At 36.7% G+C, this 8,022-nt stretch overlaps 1 pseudogene; it reads left to right on the forward strand.

Moving 5' to 3' along the window:
- The first annotated feature begins 7,168 nt into the window (after positions 1-7,168).
- Positions 7,169-7,285, forward strand: LOC115284417 (annotated as a pseudogene).
- Positions 7,286-8,022: the final 737 nt, after the last annotated feature.

Below are 8,022 nucleotides of genomic sequence, written 5' to 3' on the forward strand. Positions count from 1 at the left end.
TAATATTAATATAACTAATAAAAACTCTGAAAATGCTTTGTTTATAAAATCTCCCTTTGTCCAGTCACAGTGTGATTATGGCACAAAGCTAATAGCAGGAAAACAGATTTTGGTCTCCAAACCCTCTGTCTTAATTTAGCACTTAGCTCACTCCACTAACATGCTAACACTCCTGTGGGTCTAAGTGTATATTTGCTTCAAACCTTCATATGAAGGCCCTAAGGAAGGATCAGGCGCAGTAGTAGTTTCATATGACAAATCCAGCTGTCATCTGGCACTGGTGCCCTCTTGTGGACAGATGTAAAATTGCTCTTTCTTTCTGGTGTCATTGGCTCTGTGGAGGCCATTGTCATTTCTGTGCACATAGCTCTTCAGGAAGGGGATCTACTACACCACATGCTGCAGCAATTCCTAAGGGGGCGATAATCACTTCAAGTCGATCTCATTAGGAGACATTCATTCTTTTCCCCAAATAACTCTCTGTCCTCTTTCTCGCCCCTTCAGCTTTTACCCAGCACAAGAAACTTTTGCCTGAAGAGTCTCCAGCTGTACCAGAAACCAGCTCATCATGTTTATGAAATGCAATGAAATCTATCCAGCTAACAGAGAAATTCCCTTCCAGCACCTTCTCAATACATATGTGGATGGAAGACGGCACCCCTCCTCTCCTTCAGCGAAGGAAGGAAGCATGGACACCCAATATAGTGACAGCTCTATCCAAAGAAAGCTCTTAAAAGATCCTTAGACATTTCATGTTCCTCCAACCTTATATATCCTACTGGGAAAGATGGAGGGTGTTTGTTTGTTTGTTTTGATTTTTTGTTTTTCTGTTGTTGTTGTTGGTTTGGTTTTTGTTTTAAGACACAAAACTTATTTTTGGGTATCTGCAAAATGTTTTAGATTTTAAAACAATTTCCCTTGACAACCTCCAGGTTATGTTTCTCATGACTCATTTTGATAACTTTTATATTTCAAACATCTGTCAGTACTTCCCAACTATTGTCACATTAAATATGATATATTTTAAACACAGAGAAGAGTTCAGAGAATAACATAACATCTAGGTACCTGTGAGCCCAAACTAGCAAACCATAACATTTTTTCCATAGCTACAGTTTTCAGTTTAAAACATTTTTTAACGTTTATTTCATTTTGAGATAGAGAGAGAGAGAGAGAGAGCATGAACAAGGAAGAGGCAGAGAGGGAGGGAGATACAGAACCCAAAGCAGGCTCCAGGCTCTGAGCTGTCAGTAAAGAGCCTGACGCGGGGCATGAACTCATGAACTGCGAGATCATGACCTGAGCTGAAGTGGGATGCATCAATGACTGAGCCACCCAAGAGCCCCTTGTTTTCAATTTTTAAATTTTTTAAAAATGTTTTTGTTTATTTTTGAGACAGAGAGACAGAGCATGCGCAGGAGATGAGCAGACTAAGGGAGACACAGAATCCAAAGACAGGCTCCAGGCTCTGAGCTATCAGCACAGAGCCCAACGAGGGGCTTGAACTCACCAACTGCGAGTTCATGACCTGAGCTGTCAGACACTTAACCCACTGAGCCACCCAGGTGCCCATTTTCAATTTTTTATATGGAGTATTTTGTTGCCAGTCAGATATTCTCTGCTTATTAAGAGGCATCATTCCTAACTTCCCACTTCATGCTGGAGTGAGGCATTTTTTGCTGAATCTTGGTAAGCTTTAAAAATGCAAACCTTAGCCTTAAAATGAGTGTATAGGTTCTATAAAGCTCTGTGTTCCCTATCACCAGCCCAACAACCAGTTCAGGGCTATGGCCCTATCTTTTCATTTACTCTTTGTTTCTGGCACTTGTGGATTTTCCTTTTTTTTTTTTTTTTTTTTTTTTTTTAACAAGTTCAGCAATACAATTTGCTATTGTTATACTTTTTCTGGGATTTTTAAGAGTTTATAGCATGGGAGGAGTTTTATGTTAATTCAGACTGTCTCACGTCAGAACCAGAAGTCTCCATTCATTCCTGCACTTACTCTACTCTCGCTTTCAAAATAATACAGTGCACTTTTTGAGGACAGCAGCCTTGTTCATATTGAGAAACACAGTGAAGACTTAAGCCTCTCCTCCTCTTATTAGACTGGTTTGAGGCACCACACTGTCCAGAAGAAAAACCCTCTGGCTTTGATCATGAGACTGGCATGGTCTTCCTCATCTGTGATTCTTTTGCCTTCTCCATTTCATGAGTGATGTTCATGTCTGAGTGTTCCAGGGTCAGTACTCTGCCCTTCTCTATTCCTCAACTTTATTACAAGCTTGTATGATGTGGACTGAATAATTGTTCCCAAATGTCCACTTCTCCTTTGCCACTAATAAGATTATTTATTGCTGACCAATGACAGGTGACAGGTAGGGCTATCCTGTGGGCACAGTATTCTTTTCTATTCCATATGACTTGCATTAACTAAGGAAATGTGAACAGGAGTAATGAATGCCAATGAAGGGTTGTTGGTGACTGCAGCGTAATACAATATAAACTGACTGCTATGAAAACCACCTCATCGCCTAAAACTTGTTTCTCCAGTCCCAAACTATGGACTGAGCCTCATTCAAGTAACTTCTTACTGATGTCTCCAATTAGTAAAAATGTGATCCTTAGATACAGAAAGACCGGCTATTAACAAAAATACAAAAAGAAAAGTGCTACTTGATAAATGGCCATGACTCTTCATGATCACAGGGGAACTACTGTCCATTAACTGTCACGATTATTAGTTAGCACACACAAAGGAACTAATGTTCCCCTATGTGTGGCCCCTTTGCAGATGTGGCCAGCATCTTTTGAAATATGTCAAATATAAAAATCTCTCCACAGGTTTTCTTTAAAAAGTCTAATACATTTACTAGTTGCAATAAAGCAATGTTAGTAACAAAAATTAGTCATTGAAAGGTATGTGTTCATGTTTCTAAGGACCAGTGACCCTTTTTCATGGTGTTAGAGGGATGTTTTTGAACTATTTTTATGTATGTTAATCATATATGGTAGATGTTATTAAAATTATTTAGAAAGATTTATACTAACACTTGAATAAACTTCATGAGATAAATGTATAGTGGGTCAAAATAGTAGACCATAGTTTTGGACATAATGATTATCCTTGGTAGATTCCAAAACCAACAATAAAACAAAGTGAAATTGCATTTATATGAACAGCCTGAGTAAATTATCCTCTAACACCTTAATATTTATTTCTATTCACTCATAAAATAATTGAGTTTTTATTCTCAAGTAGTATACAAATACAATTAATGAAATAAAAAATTTCTGTTTAAACAAAAAAACTGAATATTCAGTCATTCCCTTGGGAAAGAATAAGGGGGAACATGAAGTGCTAACCATTGAGAAGGAACACTGGTTTTTCGTAGGGTAAGTAGGTATATTCACTATCAATAAACATGTAAAACAGAACTAGAACTTGGAGCTTTCGTAGGAGTATTATTTAGTGTAATTTCACAAACCGCAGTGTACTTTAAGTCTTTCTCTCGTGTATCAGTGTGGATACAATTATTTCATTCCAAAAATGATTTCAAAACTTTACCCAGATGTATGTGAAATCAATCAATGAGAACTTATGGAAGGACAGTTGAAGGCAGAATAAAACTTCCAAAGAGTTTTGAATGTTATACTGAAGATGAACATAGTATTAGACAAACAAAATAGAAAAAAAAATGATTAGTGGTATTATAAGGTATCCTAAGTATTACAAAACACTCTAGGTTCCTTTACCCAAATACGCATCCAAAAACAACTGAGAAAACTTTGAGGATTTTCTTTAGTATTGATGCAGGAGAGAAATTTGATAGGCTGTTGTAATAATCCTTACTGCTTTTTTATGCTGTCTCTGTCTCTTTTCTTTCTGAGTACATGGGAATCTGACATTTCTTGGTCTCGTAACTTTGAAAGGGACAATACAGCTAGTTGGAATCCATCAATTTTTGGTATAAGACATATGAATTACTTTTGGGCTGCGGTATTCAATTGTTGGTATGAAGTCCTCTAAGAGATCTCTCCCTTAGGCTCAGAGATCAACAATATTTGAGATGGTGGACACCTTATCTCTCTTATTTTCTTGGATCCTCCCTTCAATCTGTACTGAACATGAAACCTAGAGAGAAATGTACCTTTACTTCAAGTGACTGAGATTTGGGACATTGTTTCTAAGGCAGTATAACTTGGCTTTTGCTGACTGGTACAGTTCTCCTAAGAATATTCTAGGTAAGGTGGTTACTTATCTTCAACAACCCTAAAAACCATTATTTTTCAAAAGGTCAACGGTATGAATAAAAGCAAAAACAATACAATGATTACTCCTTGGAGGAACAGACTTTTTGTACCACTGCACTCAATTATATTATGATTGAATCCAAGAATTACTCTTAGAGAACTGCTATAAAATAGATACATAATTCAAATTACAAATATGAGTAATGTGTAAAATTAATTTTAATAAGATTTTTTAAATCCAATATACATGAAATATGATCATTTCATCATATGATCAATATTAAATATTAATAATATGATACTTAACATTTTCAGACTAAGTCTGTGAAATCCAATGGATTTCAAATGTGTCTAATTACATATATAATATATCTCAATTGAGATTGGCCACATTTCAAGTGCTCCATTAGCACATGTGGCTAGTGACAACAGTATTGAAGAGTACAGCTTTATAGGCTATAGTGAAATAAATGATATGCAAAGCCTTCAGGTTCCCTTTTATAAATCTTATTTTATCGTCCACACTTTTAATAGATTATGACTAATAAAGGCATTTAAGGTTATATTCTTTTACAAGAACACAGTATGGAGATATCCTTTATAGCTAAATTTATGTCTATCTATATACTTTGTAAATGAGTAAAATGTACACGTAAAACCTTATCCAAAACTTGAATAGCCTAAACCCAGGACCTGCCTATATATACGGCAATATGACCTATGCATTAAAGTTGGCCTCGAAATAACTACTGACAGCCAAGCATCCTTTTTGCACATAGCGACAAGTGGGAATTTAGGGTACAAAATTTCTCATACGTAAAGCATAATCACAATGATTTCAGGTCAGAAATACTTAATGTGTATGTAATCATTCAATTTCTATGACTATAAAATATCCATCAATTATCTGAGTATTATAAGAGCTACTGAATCTCCCAAAATAATATCCTTACTTTTTAAACTTTTTATTATTTATTTATTTAGAGAGCACGTGTGAGTGGGTGAGGATCAGACAGAGTGAGAATCCCAAGCAGGCTTTGCACTATCAGCACAGAGCCTGACATGGGGCTCCATCTCACAAACATGAGATTATGACCTGAGTCAAGATTAAGCATTGGATGCTTAACCAACTGAGCCCCCAGATGTCCTGAAAATTCTGTTCTTTTAAAAAAATTATTATTTTGAGTGAGACTGAGACAGCACAAGTGGGGGGAAGGGCAGAGAGAGAGAGTGTGAGGGACAATCCCAAGGAGGTTCTGCACCACCAGCACAGAACCTGATGTACGGCTTGAGCCCATGAAGCTGTGCGATCATGACCTGAACCAAAACCAAGAGTTGGACACTTAACTGACTGGGCTGCCCAGGCACCTCCTACAAATTCTATTCTTAAATAAAATTATCTGACTGAACAAGAGAAGGCTGTAAATATAAATAATATTTGTGAATTATGTCAAAAATAATTTTTATTTTAGAATAGGTCAATATGTGATTCTTTCTAATGGTTATTATATGGCAAGAAGAGTGAAAACCCAGGCCATTACTCCATAGGAAAATATCCATTTTGTTATTCACTTCAATGGATAGGAAATACAACTAGCACATTTGGAATGGTTTTCAGTTAGTAATATAAATGTGAAAAAGAAGACAGGGATGCAGAAAATATTACCATTTTATTCCACTATGGATTATTACTAAGTTTAACAAGGGTATTTCTCAGTCATTTCGACTTTGAAGAAACTGATTTAAGTAGCTGAGGACCAATGTTGATTTGGTACAGTAAATCTATTATACAAAATAAAAGGCAAAGGAAAAAAAACAGTAAAATATCACCATATTCAGTGTCTGTCTAATACATTTTTTCATAGGATGCTAAAGAATAAAACAAAGTAAGTACTGAAGTAACTTTGCTTAAGCAAACTTGATCCTCAAGCAGAAAATCAGCCAAAGAATCTAACGTGGATTGTCGTTTATAAAAACTGATTAGACTTAAATGAGTATTCTATCATATAAATAATGGAAATTAAGTAATTAAATTTTTTTAAATTTTCATTCCAATGGACATAGATCCCAAAGGAAATCTTTACCAAGGATTTACTTGTCTTAGACTTTTATTTATTTATTTATTTAAACATTAATTCATTTTTGAGAGACAGAGACAGAGCATGAGCAGGGGAGGAGCAGAGAGAGAGAGAGAGAGACACACACACACACACACACACACAGAAGCAGGCTCCAGGCTCTGAGCTGTCAGCTCAGAGCCCAATGTGGGGCTTGAACCCATGAACCGTGAGATCATGACCTGAGCTGAAGTCGGACGCTTAACCGACTGAGCCACCCAGGCATCCCTCCCTGTTTTAGACTTTTAAATGAGTTGCTGTTCTGGCTATTTATTGTTATACAACAAATCACCTCAAAAAGTAGTGAGGCAAAATGGGTGATTAATTTTGCTCATGAATCTTTAAGTACGGAAATGCAGAAATACTCCCTGAGTGGTTCTTCCCTGGGAATTCTCAGCTCTCGACTGCAGTTGCAGTCATCTGAGGTCTATACTGGGCTGGACATCCAAAAGGACTCATTTTACAAAGCTGTCACTAATGCAGATTTTCCTGCTGGCAGCTTAGTTAGGGTCGTGGACTGGCATACCTTAAGGGCTCTCCCCCTTGCATGGTGGTCTGAGAATAGACTTTCCTTTTATACAATGGCCAGCTGGTTGTTGTTAAGTACAACTGACACACAATGTTGCACTCGTTTCAGGTGTATGACACAGTAAGTCAACAACAAATGAGAAGTAATAAATAAATTCAATAAAGTCACGGCATACAAAATTAACATACTGAGGTATGTTGCTTCTCGATGTACTCATAACAAAGTAGCAGGAAAAAAAATTAAGAATCTCATTTAGAATTGCTCCAAAACAAAGACTATACTTTCAGGGATCATTTCTATAGTTCGTTACTAAAAAATGTGGACTAAAACATTAGGGCACGTCAGTGAAGCGAGGCCTTGCAGGACTTTGGTCTGCTTCGCTGACTGACTGCTATGATGCAGTAAAAAGAGAAACGGCCATTACTGCGATTTTCTGCATATTCTGCATGCTTGGAAACCATTTCACCCGTGCTCTAGCTGCTAACGTGGGTCTTAGCAGCCCCCTTTAAAGGAGTTTTATTCCAATTATTCTGCAGCCATAGACAGTGGTTTATTCTGAAATTGCTATAATTTAGAATCAATAGTTTCTTCTACTTATGCAGTTAAGATGATTGAAGGGGAAAAGATCTATTTGGTAAAATACGATATTGAAGGCAAAGATATTCAGAGGGTTCTCTTGCCGTCCAAACTCATGGGCTAATGGCTGCCGGAAAACAGTACTTTGAAAACAAACATCATATGTTGTAACTAAATGCTTTCTAAAATTATATTTGCTTTTCCTATTAATTTCAAGCTAGCTCTGTATCACACAGATATGTATCATTCACCACCCCCAAGGTACTTTAATAAAAAGGTGTGAAATTTTGATTTTTTAATCCATGCAGCTCAGAACTGTTTGAAGGGAAAGACATCATAGAACGCTGATGCATTTGTTGTCTGTGAAATACTCTGTTTTACATGACATAATAATTATCCTATATATTTTCAGTTTCACATCAAGTTGATCAACGATTCTCTAAGAGCCCATGTGAAAAGTGCTCAATGACTTCATGTGATGATTCTACAGCTCAGGTTTGGAAGAGGAGGGGCCCTTGGGCCCTCTCCTCTCCATATGGGAGGGGAGGA

Source organism: Suricata suricatta, chromosome X (assembly GCF_006229205.1).
Source record: "Suricata suricatta isolate VVHF042 chromosome X, meerkat_22Aug2017_6uvM2_HiC, whole genome shotgun sequence".
Lineage (NCBI taxonomy): Eukaryota > Metazoa > Chordata > Mammalia > Carnivora > Herpestidae > Suricata > Suricata suricatta.